Source organism: Zingiber officinale, chromosome 6A (assembly GCF_018446385.1).
Source record: "Zingiber officinale cultivar Zhangliang chromosome 6A, Zo_v1.1, whole genome shotgun sequence".
Taxonomy (NCBI): Eukaryota; Viridiplantae; Streptophyta; class Magnoliopsida; order Zingiberales; family Zingiberaceae; genus Zingiber; species Zingiber officinale.
In genome coordinates this window covers 9,786,135-9,801,273 of record NC_055997.1, presented here as the reverse complement: position 1 = coordinate 9,801,273, position 15,139 = coordinate 9,786,135, and positions in this window count along the sequence as shown.

Sequence of the window (15,139 nt, the reverse complement as noted above, 5' to 3'; positions counted from 1 at the left end):
CACAGGCTCGTTAAGGTATGTTTGGGGAAGTGTGCACACATCGGGAAGCGTGCCCGCGCTTCCCCGAGGTCCTATATAAGGACCCCAGACGTCGACGAAGGTATGCGTAAATCTTTACTGTAGCCACATTACGCTGTCTCTCTCGTTGCCTGACTTGAGCGTCAGAGGGCCGTCGTCGGGAAACCCCTCCCAGCTCGGCTTCTTTGCAAGTTCGTCGGAGAAGCTACGCCACCAGTCGGAGACAGCGGAGCGTGCCACGTCCCCAGCGTCCGTCGACTCAGTGCTCAGACAGGATCAGGTTGGATTCGGGCTTTCTAATCCATATTAATGAGGGCTATATCTTGATATGGTTGAGAGAAGATTATACATATGAGATTATTAATTGGCTTTAAGGTTTTTGGAAAACTTTAACCCAATTTCTCTTCTCCTCTCCCCTCTCTCTTTTCCACAGCCAACAATGACCACCACAAGGAAGAAATATCTTCCTTGTGTGTTTCTCATCTTCTTCCTCTTGATCCCTCTTCTTCGTTCATGGCTAGTAACTTCCGAACGAGAGGCTTGTACTGAAGGAGTTGTCTTGAGGAGCTCAGCGTGGATACGAATAGAGGCGAGGCTCGACAACGTCACTACAGTTGATGCCCTTCTCGTTGCCAGTCATCCATAAGGTACACCTAGCGTAAATTTACTTTCCGTAAAAATTTAATTATGCAATCATATTTGGCATGCTATATCCTTGTATGTGTGTGATATAATAATTTAGAAATTATTATTGTTTTACTTTCTACTGCGCATGTTTACAAAACGTGTTTTAGCACACACTACATCGACATATCCCAACAGTGGTATCAGAGCCTGATTGTGCTTCGACATGATTGTAAAATTATTTTACAGTTCATAACTTGTGTTAATTAATTTTAGAATTTTTCTGTAATTATTAAGATTTTTTTATTTTTGGAAAGCTTCCTAAATTGTTAGGAAATTCTATTTTTGGAAACTTTCTGATATAATTTCATAAAATTAAATTTAGAAATATTATGTTAATTTAGAAATAATCATTTCTATAATTTTCTGAAATTTTAAAAAATATTCTATTTTTAGAAAATTTCTTAATTTGTTAGGTAATATCAAATATAGAAAGATTCTAAAATTTTTAAAAAGAAAATTCATATCTGAGATATTCTAAGTTAAATTATAGAATTAATGTTTTCTAAAATTTTTAGATTTATTTAAATATTCTATTTTTAGAAAGTTTCCTAAATTGTTAGGAAATACCAAATTTAGAAATATTTAAAAATCATAAAAAGTTTAGATTTGAGATATTCTAAATTAAATTATATAATTAATATTTTCTGAAATTTTTAGATTTATTAAATTATTCAATTTTTTTAAAGTTTCCTAATTGTGAGGAAATACCAAATTTGGAAATATTTAAAAAATTACAAAAAATCTATATTTGAATTATTTTGTAATAAATTAAGAAATATTAATTATTTATTTCTTAAATCAATAGGAAATTAATTTAGAAATTTATTTCCAAAATAATTAAAGATTCTTGATTGATAGAAAGATTCTAGATGAGATATGTTAATTAAATTTAGAAATTTATTCCCTAATTTTTATTAAAATCAGAGTTCTAATATATTTTTATTTCTAAAATAGAATTATAATAAATTTATGTCATGAATATACCATATTGTATAGATGCATTAATTATGACATAATTAGTTTTTGCCATGCGTGTGATATGATTAGATCTTACTATATGTATGATGTGTCATGCTATATCATGCGTGTGATGTATCATGTCACCATTTATGTCATGTGTGTGACGTGTCATGTCATGTAGATAGAATTTTGCATGATGTAGATGAGGCCTAAATCCCTTACTCAATATTAAAACCTACACCTTCCGTTAATATGGTAAGAACCAGAGTTTAAGTTCTTGTTTGAGTTGTTGGCCAAAGTCAAGCTCAACTTGAAATTAAACATATTCAAACTATAGAGATGCAATCTCATGATTGACGGGTTGGTTTAAACTTGAAGCGTTGATTTGATGTGTCAAAGTCATGATCAATGCGGATAGAGGTCAAGTTGGGTGATGTGCATTTGATGTATACTTGTTAATGTGTTAACAACCTGATGTTTATGCGAAGTTCAATTAGTTGTTAGTATAATGTGATAGTTGCATATAAGTGATATGTAATCGGTAAATATGTTATCTACCGCTATAGTTGAGAATGGCTTGTCGGCCAAAGTCAAGGTTATTCTTATATATGGTGGATATCAACCCACTTGGAGAAAACCTACCATCTCCTGAATTCAAAATAAGGTTATTTGAATTTGATAAATAAGTAGATTTTTATGTAAATTATTTTCATAAATAAAATCATATCTCTTATACATTCTCGTTTTTGTATTTCTAAGTTAATCATTTAATTATGACTTATGTTAATCTGCGTTAGCTTTTGGACTCAAACAAACTGACTGGGTCGAACTTCTTGGACTGGTTTGGAAAATTGAGAATTGTTCTCAAAGCTGAGAAGCTAGCTTATGTCCTTAATCAGCCTCTTCCCACCAGTCTTGATGTCAATGCAACGGCGGACCAACTGTTAGCCCTTCAAAAACATAAGGATGATTCTGTACTTACTAGTTGCATTATGCTAGCCGCTATGACTCCTGAATTACAAAAATACCATGAGCATTTGGATGCTTATGATATTTTCTATCATCTTCGTGAGCTATTTGATGAGCAAATAAGATCCGAAAGGTTTGAGGTCTCCAAGCTTCTCTTTTGCTCAAAGATGCAGGAGGGTTTGTCTACAGTACAATGCGTATTAAAGATGAATGGCTACATAGAGCGTTTAGCATCACTCGGTTTTACGATGGATCATGAGTTAAGTATTGACTTAATTCTATATAATTTACCAAAAAGTCATTCATAATTTATGATGAACTATCAGATGAACAATTTAGAATCAACCATCCCTGAGATGATAAATATGCTCAAGACTGTGGAGCCTTCTGTTAAGGGTGAAATGAAAACTGTGATGTTAGTAGACTCCTCCAAGAAAGGTTCTAAGAGGAAGCTAAAACATCAGGCTAAAAGGAAGAGCAAAAAGACCAAGATAGTAGAACCGGCATAAAAGGGCCCATGCCATCATTGTGGCAAGATGGGATACTGGCGAAGAAACTGCAAGATCTATCTTGAGTCCATGAAGAAGAATAAGGCATCTGATACCCCGTCCTCTTCATGTATTTTCGTTATTGATTGTCATGCTATTTCCTCAAGCATTTAGATATTGGATACTGGGTGTGGCTCACATATATGTAATGACATACAGGGGTTAAGGAATAGCAGAAGACTCGTCAAGGGAGAAACAAGTCTGCGAGTTGGGAATGGAGCAAAAGTTGTTGTAGTCGCCATCAGAACATACTTGTTAAAGCTTCGTAGTGGACTTATCTTAGAACTAGATAATTGTTATTTTATTCCAACATTAATAAAGAACATTATTTCTATTTCTTGTTTAAATAGAAAAGGTTTCCATTTAACTTTTAGTAACAATTGTTGTTATATAACCTTAAATGACGTTCTTTATGGCACTGGAACTTTATGCAATGGTATCTACGCATTAGATATATCTAGTGGCGTACTCAATATCGAAAAGAGCAATAAACGCACCCATATATATAATCAATTAACCTCTTACTCGTGGCATTGTCGCCTTGGCCATATAAGTAAGAAATGCATGTCCGAATTACAAAAGATTACAGTTCTCGAATCATTTGAATTGGATACATTTGATACATGTGATTCATGTTTAAAAGGCAAGATGACAAAGTTACCTTTTTCTCAAAAGGGTAAACGAGTTGATGAGTTACTTGGACTCGTACATATCGATGTATGTAGACCAATGACAACTCATGCATTAGGAGGTTATAGCTACTTCATTACTTTCATTGATGATTACTCTCATTATGGGTATATGTATCTAATAAAACACAAGTCTAAAGCCTTTGAAAAATTTAGAGAATTCAGAAGTGAAGTAGAGAAATAACTTGGTAAAAATATTAAGATACTTCAATTCAATCGAGGTGGTGAATATTTAAACCAAGAGTTTCTAGATTATATAAGGGATAATAGTATATTATCTCAATGGACTCCGCCTTATAATCACAATATAATGGTGTATCAGAAAGATGTAATCGAACCTTGTTAGACATGGTTAGATCAATGATAGATCGTGCAGATCTTCCCAAGACCTTTTGGAGTTATGCACTCATAATGGCTGTTTACTTGCTAAACAGAGTTCCAAAGAAGGCAATCTCAACTACTTCATATGAGATATGGACTAGTAAAAAACCCCTCATATCTTATTTGAAGATATGGGGATGTCCTGCTTATGTGAAGAGGACTATATCAGACAAGTTGGACACCAAGTCTGATAATTATTTATTTATTAGATACCCTAAGGAAACTAAGGGTTACCCATTCTATCACCGCTTGGAACAAAAAGTGTTTGTTTCAAGACATGCTACCTTCATAAATAAAGAATTTCTCTTGCAGGAAGCAAGTGGGAGTATGGTTGAACTTGATGAAGTTCAAGAGACTCTAATAAAAACTAATGAGATGTCTAGTCAAGAACCACAACCGATTATAACACAACCTCCTCGTAGATCAGGTAGGACACGTAATATTTCTGAGAGATATGGATCTCTTGTAAGAGAATCGAATGATATGTTACTCATTGAGGATGAGGAACCTACTGATTATGAAGAGGCTCTGAATAGTTCAGAAAAGGACAAGTGGCTTACAGCCATGAAGTTGGAAATGGATTCCATGTACGAAAACCAAATTTGGAATTTAGTGGACCCACCTGAAGGTATTATGCCTATAGGGTGCAAATGGATTTTCAAGAAGAAAATTGACATAGATGGTAATATTATTACCTACAAGGCAAGGTTGGTGGCAAAAGGCTATCGTCAAAGGCAAGACATTAACTATGACAAAACTTTCTCACCTGTAGCCATACTGAAATCCATTCGGATACTCCTGGCCATATCAGCTCATCATGATTATGAAATATGATAAATAGATGTGAAAACAACTTTCCTTAATGAAAATCTACTCGAGGATATGTATATAACACAGCCTGAAGGCTTCACATCTATCAACAAGAATAAAGTATGCAAACTTTAACGATCCATTTATGGACTAAAGAAAACATCCAGGAGTTGGAATATCCATTTTGATAAGGCAATCAAACAGTTTGATTTCTCACAAAATCCAAATGAACCTTGTGTGTATCAAAAGGTTAGTGGGAGTGTAGTCGTATTCCTAATATTATATGTTGATGACATATTACTTATAGGAAATGATGTGCCAGTTCTATAGTCAGTTAAAGTTTAGTTGTCCAATATGTTCTCCAAGAAAGACATAGGAGAAGCAACTTACATCCTCGAGATGAAAATCTATAAAGATAGATCAAAAAGGTTACTTGGTCTTTCAAAATTGACATATGTAGACAGAGTGCTAAAAAGGTTTAGCATGTCTGAATCTAAGAAAGGTTTCATACCTATGAAGCATGGAATTCAGCTTTCAAAGTCTATGTGCCTACGCACAGAAGACGAGAGAATTTGCATGGATAAGATACCTTATGCGCCTGCAATAGGATATATCATGTATGTTATGTTATGTACAAGACCCGATGTATCATATGCTCTGAGTGTTACGAGCAGATACCAATCTGATCCAGGAATAGATCATTGGGTGCTTGTCAAGATGATTCTTAAGTACTTAAGAAGAACTAAGGATATGTTCTTAGTTTATGAAGATGGTAATATGACCATATGCGGATATACAGATGTTAGTTTCCAAACGGACAAGGATGACTCCAAGTCCCAGTCTAGATTCATATTAAGGTGCAGTTAGTTGGAAAAGTTCCAAGCAAGACACTGTTACAGATTCTACCTGTGAAGCGAAATACATTGCAGCTTCGGAAGCAGCAAAGGAAGCAGTTTGGATCAAGAAGTTTGTTACTGAACTTGGAGTAGTTCCATCCATTGTTGAATCATTACCTATTTACTGCAACAACACTGGAGCCATTACACATGCAAAGGAGTCGAGGTCTCATCAGCGATCAAAATATATGCTTCATCGTTATCATCTGATCAAGGAGATCATTAGTAGGAAAGAAATACAACTCGAGAAAATCCCCACTGAAAGGAATCAAGCAGATCCTTTGACAAAGGCTCTACCACAAAGCAAGTTTGAGAGTCACATCTGTGTTTACAATTTAAGACACCATGACGATTGGCTTTAGGCTAATTGGAGTGTTAGAAATTGAGGGATGTCCTAAGGCAATCGCCTTACGATTTTTTCTATTTATTTGATAAGTATAGATTCACTATTTGAGTGTATATTATATGTTTGATTATCTTAAACTCATTTATTGAATATCTATAATACAATTCATAGCATGAGAGAATTTGTGATTAGATCACAACTAGTGATTACCTCTACATGTGCAATTATGAATATATTAAAATTTTCCTAGTCGTCAAATTGATGCATTCGGGCATCATCAATTCTATAAGACTAACGTGGATTATACTCCTTGGTTCGGCCAAGTAGCTATTTTCTCATTGGCTGGAGACATTGGGATGTCGAGAGTTAAACGTGGATGCTGGTTATGGTAACTAGTTTATTGGAGTTACTCATTGTAAGATTTCATATGGTTCTCTACATATATATAGATATGTCTGTGAAGTTCTTACTGTAGCATGAGTGCAAGTTTCCTTCAACTTGAGGTATACAAATCATCTTGATCATGGAGACTTATACTTTAACATCTTAAGCAAGCATCTCATTGAGGTATGGACTCAGGATGATTGAGTATAAGTTGAAGTTCCTGAAGGTGTTTGGATAGCCCACAGAGGATTCATCACTCCTTGCGATGAGACGTATACACTATGGTTACTCATTAGGATTATTACTCAAAGTCTTTAGCCAAAGCATCACATGTTAAGAGTGCGAGACTCTTGTACACATGCACGAGTAATTTGAATCCGTAGAACGAGAAAGTATTACTTGGGCTAGGTGTGACGTAGTTAGCCTAGTGGGGACAAGACACATAGACCATGTCCTGAACTAAGTGGGTATAAGACGAGTGAAAGGAACGAGACACGACTCTCTGTAGCTGCTTAAGGGTATAGAATTAATTTTAAAATCAACTATGATTTTTTGACTAATTAGGGATCATGATGTACTACTAGGTGTCACTCATGGTCATTCTATAATTAAGTAGTTAATTATGGGCGACCAAGATAAACCGGGGCAAATATGGAAATATTTATTGCAATGGAAGCATGGATGACCTACATCTCTTATAGAAGAGTTGGATCATATTTGGTTTAATCATAAATTAGTCATGAACCAACTTGGTTTAGTTGTGAACCAAACCAAGGGGTTAATGGGTTAATTTTTGGTTAAGGGATAATGGGTTGGATTTAGGTTTTCTAATTCAACTTATTAATGAGGGCTATATATTGATATGATTGAGAGAAGATTATACACATGAGATCATTAATTAGCTTGTAAGATTTTTAGAAAACCTTAACCCAATTTCTCTTCTTATCTCCCTCCTCCCTCTCTCTTTATCGCTGCCAACAAGGGGAAGCCTTTCCCCTTGTTGCCATGACCACCACAAGGAAGAAATCTTTTCCTTGTGTGCTTCTCTTCCTCTTCTTCTTCGCTCGTGGCTAGTAACTTCCGAAGGAGAGACTTATACTCAGGGAGTTGTCTTGAGGATTTGGCGTAGATATGAATAGAGGCGAGTTCGACAATGTCGCTACAGTTGATGCCCTTCCCATGACAGGTCATCCGTAAGGTACATCTAGCATAAATTTACTTTCTGTAAAAATTTAATTATACGATCATGTTTGCCATATTGTATCCTTGTATGTATGTGGTGCATGTGATGTAATAATTTAGAAATTATTATTTTTTACTTTCCGCTGCGCATGTTTATGAAACATGTTTTAGCACACACCGTATCAGGTATATCCCCACAGTATCTATGACTATAAAAGTTGATCGGCACATCCTCGTCAAGGGCTCCTCCTCTAATGATCTGGCCAGCTTGATTTGGTCGAGCGATTGAACTTCATTACTCATGAAACCATAAAGAGGTGTCATCATGGATTGGAGATCGCTCAGATCTATCTGCAGTTGAATGCATACCTAATAATGATGTTGACAAAACTGCCCATGTCAACAAAAGTCTGGTAGATGTTGTAATTGGCAATGATAACCTTGATTACCAGTGCATCATCATGAGGCACCTTGACCCCTACTAAATCTTTAGGACCGAAGCTAATTTTAGGCCCAGTTTCCTGCTCTGTATTATAGTCGACTGCATGGATCTCCAATCGGTAAGCATACGGTTTTCTTACTCGGTTGGAATCTCCATCGATTGGACCCTTGACTATCATGTCGATATCTCCCCAGGTGACAGTATTGTGATTTTCATCTCGCCGTGTTGGGGGAACTTGTTGGACCCGAGTAGGAGCATGTTCCCAGTTTACTGGTGGTTGGGATGTCCTTTGGTGTGGCTCGGCCTCTCATCGTTCCCTTCTGGGTGAGTCATTCAACCATTGATAAGGGTGACAATTAGGCTACGGGGTGCATCAGTGGAATCATTGATTGGTGTTTTGGCAATTTACTAAATTATAACACTCTCGAGTATCGTGGGTGGTTGACCGGTGGTATGTACACCACCTTCGTGGGGCTTCCTGAGGGGGCTTAGGATATCCTTTTCGCTCAGCTTCCACATGCTATACGACCTGGGGTCGTGGTTCATGATGATGAAACTGAGGACCCGTCCAAGGTCCTTTATATGGAGGAGCCAGCAATGCCTTGTGCTCAAGAGTTGGCTCTTGAGCAGGTGTGGTGACCTCCTTCCTCCGAGTGGATTGTGCCTCTTCGACATTAATAAACTTGGTCACCAGGTCAAGAAGATGGTCGAAGTTCTATGGAAGTCTTCTGATTAAGGAGCGAAAGAAGTCATTATCGACAAGCCCTTGGGAAAAGACACTCACCAGAATTTTAGTGGTGGTTGTAGGGATATCCATAGCTACTTGATTGAATTTTTATAATATAGGCTCTGAGTGTCTCCTTGGGCCCCTGTTTGAGCGAAAAAAATCTCAGGGGGTATTGTGGTAACGATGAATGCTAGTGAAATGATGTAAGAAAGTCTTGCAGAAATTCTTAAAACTGCAAATGGACTTGGCCGACAATCGCTGGAACCATCTTTGTGTTGGGCCCACAAGTGTAGTGAGGAACACTCGACCCTTCATATTGTCCATATATTGATGGAAGGCAACATTTTTAAATTTAAGGAGGTGATTCTCAAGGTCAATTGATCCTCTGTATTCTCCTATTGTCAGGGACTAATAACACTATTGTCAGGGATTGATAATGTTTTGGTATCTTGTCTTCTAGCACCCCCCCCCCCCTCCCTAAGAGATAGCACCCCTAAGAGAACTGGGTACTAATCTACTCAGGAGAGATGCAAGTTACTGGGGTTTTTCCCTTGCGTCCCTCTCGGACAGGTGCTTCTTCGAAAGATTCTTGAGGTAGTCCTTCTTGGCCCATATATTTGGGTAGCGTACAGAAGGGTGCTCGATGATGTGCGATTGGGGAGTGAGGCGCAGAAGGAATATGGGCTAGCAGAATATAAGGAGGATCTAATCCAGCCACCAAAGGAATGGGATGATGTTTCACCAGACCTCCCTCTCGAGCTCCTCTTTCCCTCTGATGTGTTGTCGTTGATGCGATGGGAATGGGTGGAAGAGCACCACCAGTAGCTGCTTGTTATTATTGTTGTACTAGTTTTTATGCCTAGCATTGATCAACAATTCTAGCTCATCTAGAGTCAATATGACAGTGGTGAGTTATCCAGCTTCTTTCATCTCTAAGCTTCAAATTTAGATGAAAGTTCCTATAGATAGCTCCAAATATGATCCTGTCAGAAAATTGATGAGTTGTCCTCGATGTTAACCAAGTCGTCCAAAGACCTCTGGTAGGCGCTACCTGTAGGTAGCAACCGAGTTGGCCGGGTCGCTGGCACCCCGATACTCGAGGTGAGTCCCAATAATATATAAGAGCAGGCTAAATAGTAGAATAATGAAATCCGTGAAGAATAAGTATGGTAAACATACCCTAGCCCAGGGGGCACCCTCTAGTAGACCTGTGAGCTGGTCGTGACATTGATCGGGCCGTCGTGACTCGGAAGAGTAGATGAATGTGAGACGGATGAGGAGGTGGATCTAACGGACGAAGCCGGCTACAGTAGGGAGTCGAATTACGACAGCAGCACGAAGGCTGAAACACAATAGTGGTGCGAAGGCTAAAACACAACACACAATAACGGCTCACAACCTGGATAGTAACAACGGTGCAAAGGCTGAAACACTACATCGGCGCAAAGGTCAGAACATAGCAATGACACAGAGCCAGAACAGGGCGGAGTCGGCACGTGGACTGCTGACACGTGGGTTGCCAGCACGTGGAGCCTGCTAGCTAGGGGGATGTGGTGTGTGGCGCTTGTCGGCAAGGGGGGTTGCGGTGCATGGGGAGGTAGAAGACGAGGAGGTAGCAGTTGCGTGCGCCCTTGACAGCGGTGGTCGAAGGCGGCTGTGTGAGAGAGAGGGGAGGAGGTTGTCGGCATCGTGTGTAGTGCGTCATCATGGTCGGCAGCGGCCGGTGAACGTGGCGGGATGGCGTTAGCTTGGAGAGGTGAGTGCAGCGTTGGAGGTTGACCAAAGGACAAAGGAGGCATGCCTAGTGACGAGGAGGAGGAGGGAGGAGGCGACGATGGGAATGAACAGGGAGAAGAAGAGAGGGCTCTAGGAGTGTGTGAGGGTAGTCGGGTGCTGGAGCTTGCCGGTCATGGCCAAAAAACCTAGACCCTCTCATGAATAGTGCCCCTCTCCTTTTCTGAAACCTAAAATAGTCAAATGACCCTAATGGCCACTTTGCCCACCTGTCCTCTTCTTACCACATCACAAGCCTCCCCTTCAAGTTTAGTCGAAGGAGACACGAGTCCGACTGACTAGATAGTCTATCACAAAGGTTGAATCACTTCCAAGTACAAAGTCAGATCGCTAGGTTCATCATATAACGTCGAGCTCATAGCTATGACGATGCCAATCAAACGATGGAAGTGGTGTCGAGCAAGTGACAGTAGCGGTGTCAATCGAACGACAAGAGCGATGCAGAGCGAGCGACGAAAAATACTATTGAACGAGTGTTAACTGAGATGAGTATCAACGAAGCAACAGACGATACAAGTGTTGACCGAGCGACGAGTGTCGGGCATAGCAATGTAAGGAATGTCGAGCTGAGCAATGTAAGAAATGATGAGCTGAGCGACATAAGGAGTGTCGAGCGGAGCGACAAACGGATACCAAGTGGATCGATCGAGCGAATGTCGAGCGAGTGATTGGGCGAATGCCGAGCGAGCGATCTGACGAATGTCGAGTGAGCGATCATGTGAATGCCGAGCGAGCGATCGGGCAAATGTCGAGTGGGCGACCAAGCAGTGTCGAGTGGGTGACTGAAAGAATGCCAAGTAGGCGGCCAAGAGGTGTCGAGCGGGTGACCAAAAGAATGTAGAGCAGGTGTTCAACCGAATGCCGAGCTAGTGATCGAGCGAATGCTGAGTGGGAGATTGAGCGATGTCGAGTGGGAGAAGAGCCTGTGAGTTATACAAGAGTGGGAGCAAAGCCCATAAATAAACTAAGCAGGCTCAAAGCCCATGGGATACTCTGGTCCGAGACTAGTGGCGATACTTCGATCTAAGACCAGTGGCAATACTCTAGGCCGAGACTTATAGCGACAGCTCGACCTCAACTGGGGGAGGTTAAGCCCTGAAGTCAATGGAAGCAGAGCCCATAGCAATATGAGGGAGCATAACCTTTAGCATACCTGATCGTGGAGTGGTGTCTACCTGCTAAGGATATGATTTGATCCCTTGACTCCCGAATGCCTATGGAGTCGAGGAGAGAAATAGTATCAATCCCTTGACACCCATATGTCCACAGAGTCAAGGAGAGAATAATCTGAGCCATGACCATCAAAGGGAGTGAAACTCATAGCAATATGAGGGAGTAGAGCTTTTGTCATACCTGATCGTGGAGTAATGCCGACCGGTTGAAGATTTGACTTGATCCCTCGACTCCCGAATGCCCGTGAAGTCAGGAAGAGAAATAGTGTTAATCCCTTGACTTCCAAATATCCGCTGAGTCAGGAAGAGAATAGTCTGAGCCCTAACCATTAAAGAGAGCGAAACTCATAGTAATATGAAGGAGTAGATCCTTTATCATACTTGATCATGGAGTATTGGGTACCAACTAAGGATTTGACTGTAAGTACTCCGTGATAGTTTTAATGTATTTAACCAAGTCAAGTTAAGTCCTATTATGTTTTGATACCCTGTGTCTGAGTGTGCAGGAACTTAAGAGTATAGGAGGTCAAGTGAAAGACGCAGCTAGCGAGAAAGACGACAAGGAAAAGAATCGATGGGCTCCATTTGTCCGAGGGACGAGGTGCTGCGGAAGAGTACGTTGGCGGATGAGAAGAAGGCACGCGGTGTTTCCAAAGGACGAGAAGCCAGAGCAGAATGTTATTTGAGAAGATCGAAAAATGAGTTTAGGTGAGCCCTATTCCAGATCGCTAAAATCACCCAAGCGAACGGAGTTGGAGTGAACGAAGCTAAAGAAAACAGAGCTAGAACGAGAGGCAGTCAACAAGGCTATTGACTTTCCATACTGGTCCTGGCGCTCGAACCCCCCGAGGCAGCCAAGGCGGGGCTAGGATCCACGGGCTGATTTAGCTCGGTCTGGGCGCCTGGACCAAAAACCTTATCACTTCACCAATTGTCTCGATCTGTTGCAACGCGGATAAAGTTTTATCCATGCCCGGAGCCCGAAACCCTTCCAGACACCCCGATCAAGGTTAAATACAATCCTAATCCTAGTAGTTAAACAGAACACTTGTAAACGATCTACTCTCAATTTAGCTTTGTAATTGAGTGTTTTAACTACTGTAAGAAGCTTTTCCACCTGAAGGAGATTTATAGTGAACTTTCAACATCTTAGATTAACAATTCCCTTATTGCAAACCAAGTAAACGGTTGTGCCTCTTTTTCTTTTGTTATTTAGCTTTTTAATTCTTTTGTACAAGTGTTTATTTTTATTTCCAAAGTCGAGAAAGGTATTTTTTTTATTTTTATTGTGCTGAAAAATTCACCCCCTCTTGCCGGCTACAAGGGACCAACACTGACTTGATCCCTCAACTCTCGAATCCCCGTGGAGTCGGGGAGAGAAATAGTGTCGATCCCTTGACTCTTAAATATCTACTGAGTCAGGGCGAGAATAGTCTAGGCCCTAACCGTGAAAGGGAGAAAAGCTCATAGCAATACTAGGGAGCCAAGTCTTTATCATACCTGATCATGGAGTTATGTTGCACTTGTAGCCGTAAGACGATGCTGAGCCCCATGGGTAGAGGGTGTAGAACCTATAGCAGTAAAAGGGTGCAAAGCCCCATGGGTTGAGGGTGTGGAGTCTATAGCAGTAAAAGGGTGCAGAGCCTCATGGGTGGAGGGTACAGAGCCTCATGGGTAGAGGGCGCAGAGTCTGTAGTCGTAAGAGGGTGCAAATCCCCATGGGTGGAGGGTGCAGAGCCTATGACAATAATAGGATGCAAAGCCCCATGAGTGGAGGGTACAGACCCCGTAGTCATAAGAGGGTGCAGAGCCCTATGGGTGGAGGGTACAGAGCCTATAGCATACTGGACCAAGGACCTGAGCCCCTAATTTTTTATCGGAGAGCGAGGCCCCTAGTCTGTGATCGGAGAGCTAGCCCCTAGATCCTGATCGAGGAGTTATACCGCTAGTCTCTGATCGGGGAGCTGTGTTCCTAGTCTCTAATCGGGGAGTTGTGCCCCTAGTCTCTAATCGGGGAGTTGTGCCCCTAGTCTCTAATTGGGGAGTTGTGCCCTTAGTGTATGATCGATAATCTATGGCCTTAGTCTTTGATCATGGAGTTATGACCCTAGTCTCTGATCATAGAGCTAGACCTCTACTGTCTGATCAAGGAGTTGTTGTAGATCCTATTACCAAAAGAAAAAAAATATATAATAGAAAAGTGACCTACTGACCAGCTGCAGATTTAACTCGATCCCTCAACTCTTGAATGCCCATGGAATGAGGGGGGAGAATATAATATGTTCATCGAAATCCTCCTAGACCATGATGAGGCAGAGTTTTTTGGCGTCGCCCATCTTCACGTTCCAAATCAGGCGAAGAGGTTCTCATAGATGACGCCAAATATGATCTTGTTTGAACATTGAAGAGACGGTGCGCTGGCAATGGTGGCTTGGTTGTTAACGGGGAGAAGACTTTTTGCTCCGAGGAGAGGCTTCCATTTGATCTTGTGTACACTAAGACGAGCCAACAAAACGTTGGCGCCTAGAAACCAAGGAGATCCCTAACGAAGGTCCTCCGACGCTCAAGTTAGTACGAGTTTCGGCCGAACAAATGAAGAACAGTAGAGAACGTGCGCCCGAGAGTAAGCTTGAGATGTTGGCAAAAACGTACCTTGCCAACGAAGATGACCCCTATATATACCACCTCTCATAATCACCGTAATCATAAAATGATGAAGAATATCATATGTTGTTGGGTAATGGAAAGTGTACAACTTGTGCAATAATTATCCGAGGAATATTCTCTTACCCACATGTGTACCTCTTTTGTTGTTATAGCTTTTGTCATTGATGAGGTAGTTAAAGGAATATGCTGTCATAAGTGGTTGGCTGATGAGAAACATGATAATCTCCGAGGAAGGTTCTAGAAGAATATTCTCTGACATATGGTTATTATTCTAACAGGTTATTAAAATTCTCTGCTCATGTTATCTACTAAGTATATTTCATCTGGCCTCTAAGGTCGACCTTCTTTATGCTTGTTCTCACATTAAGCTGCTTAGTTATATGCTGAATGGTGCTAGTAATCTGTTCAGATGCCTTGGGAATGTTGGAAGTCTATTTGAAAAGCAATATGATAACCTTTGTATGCTA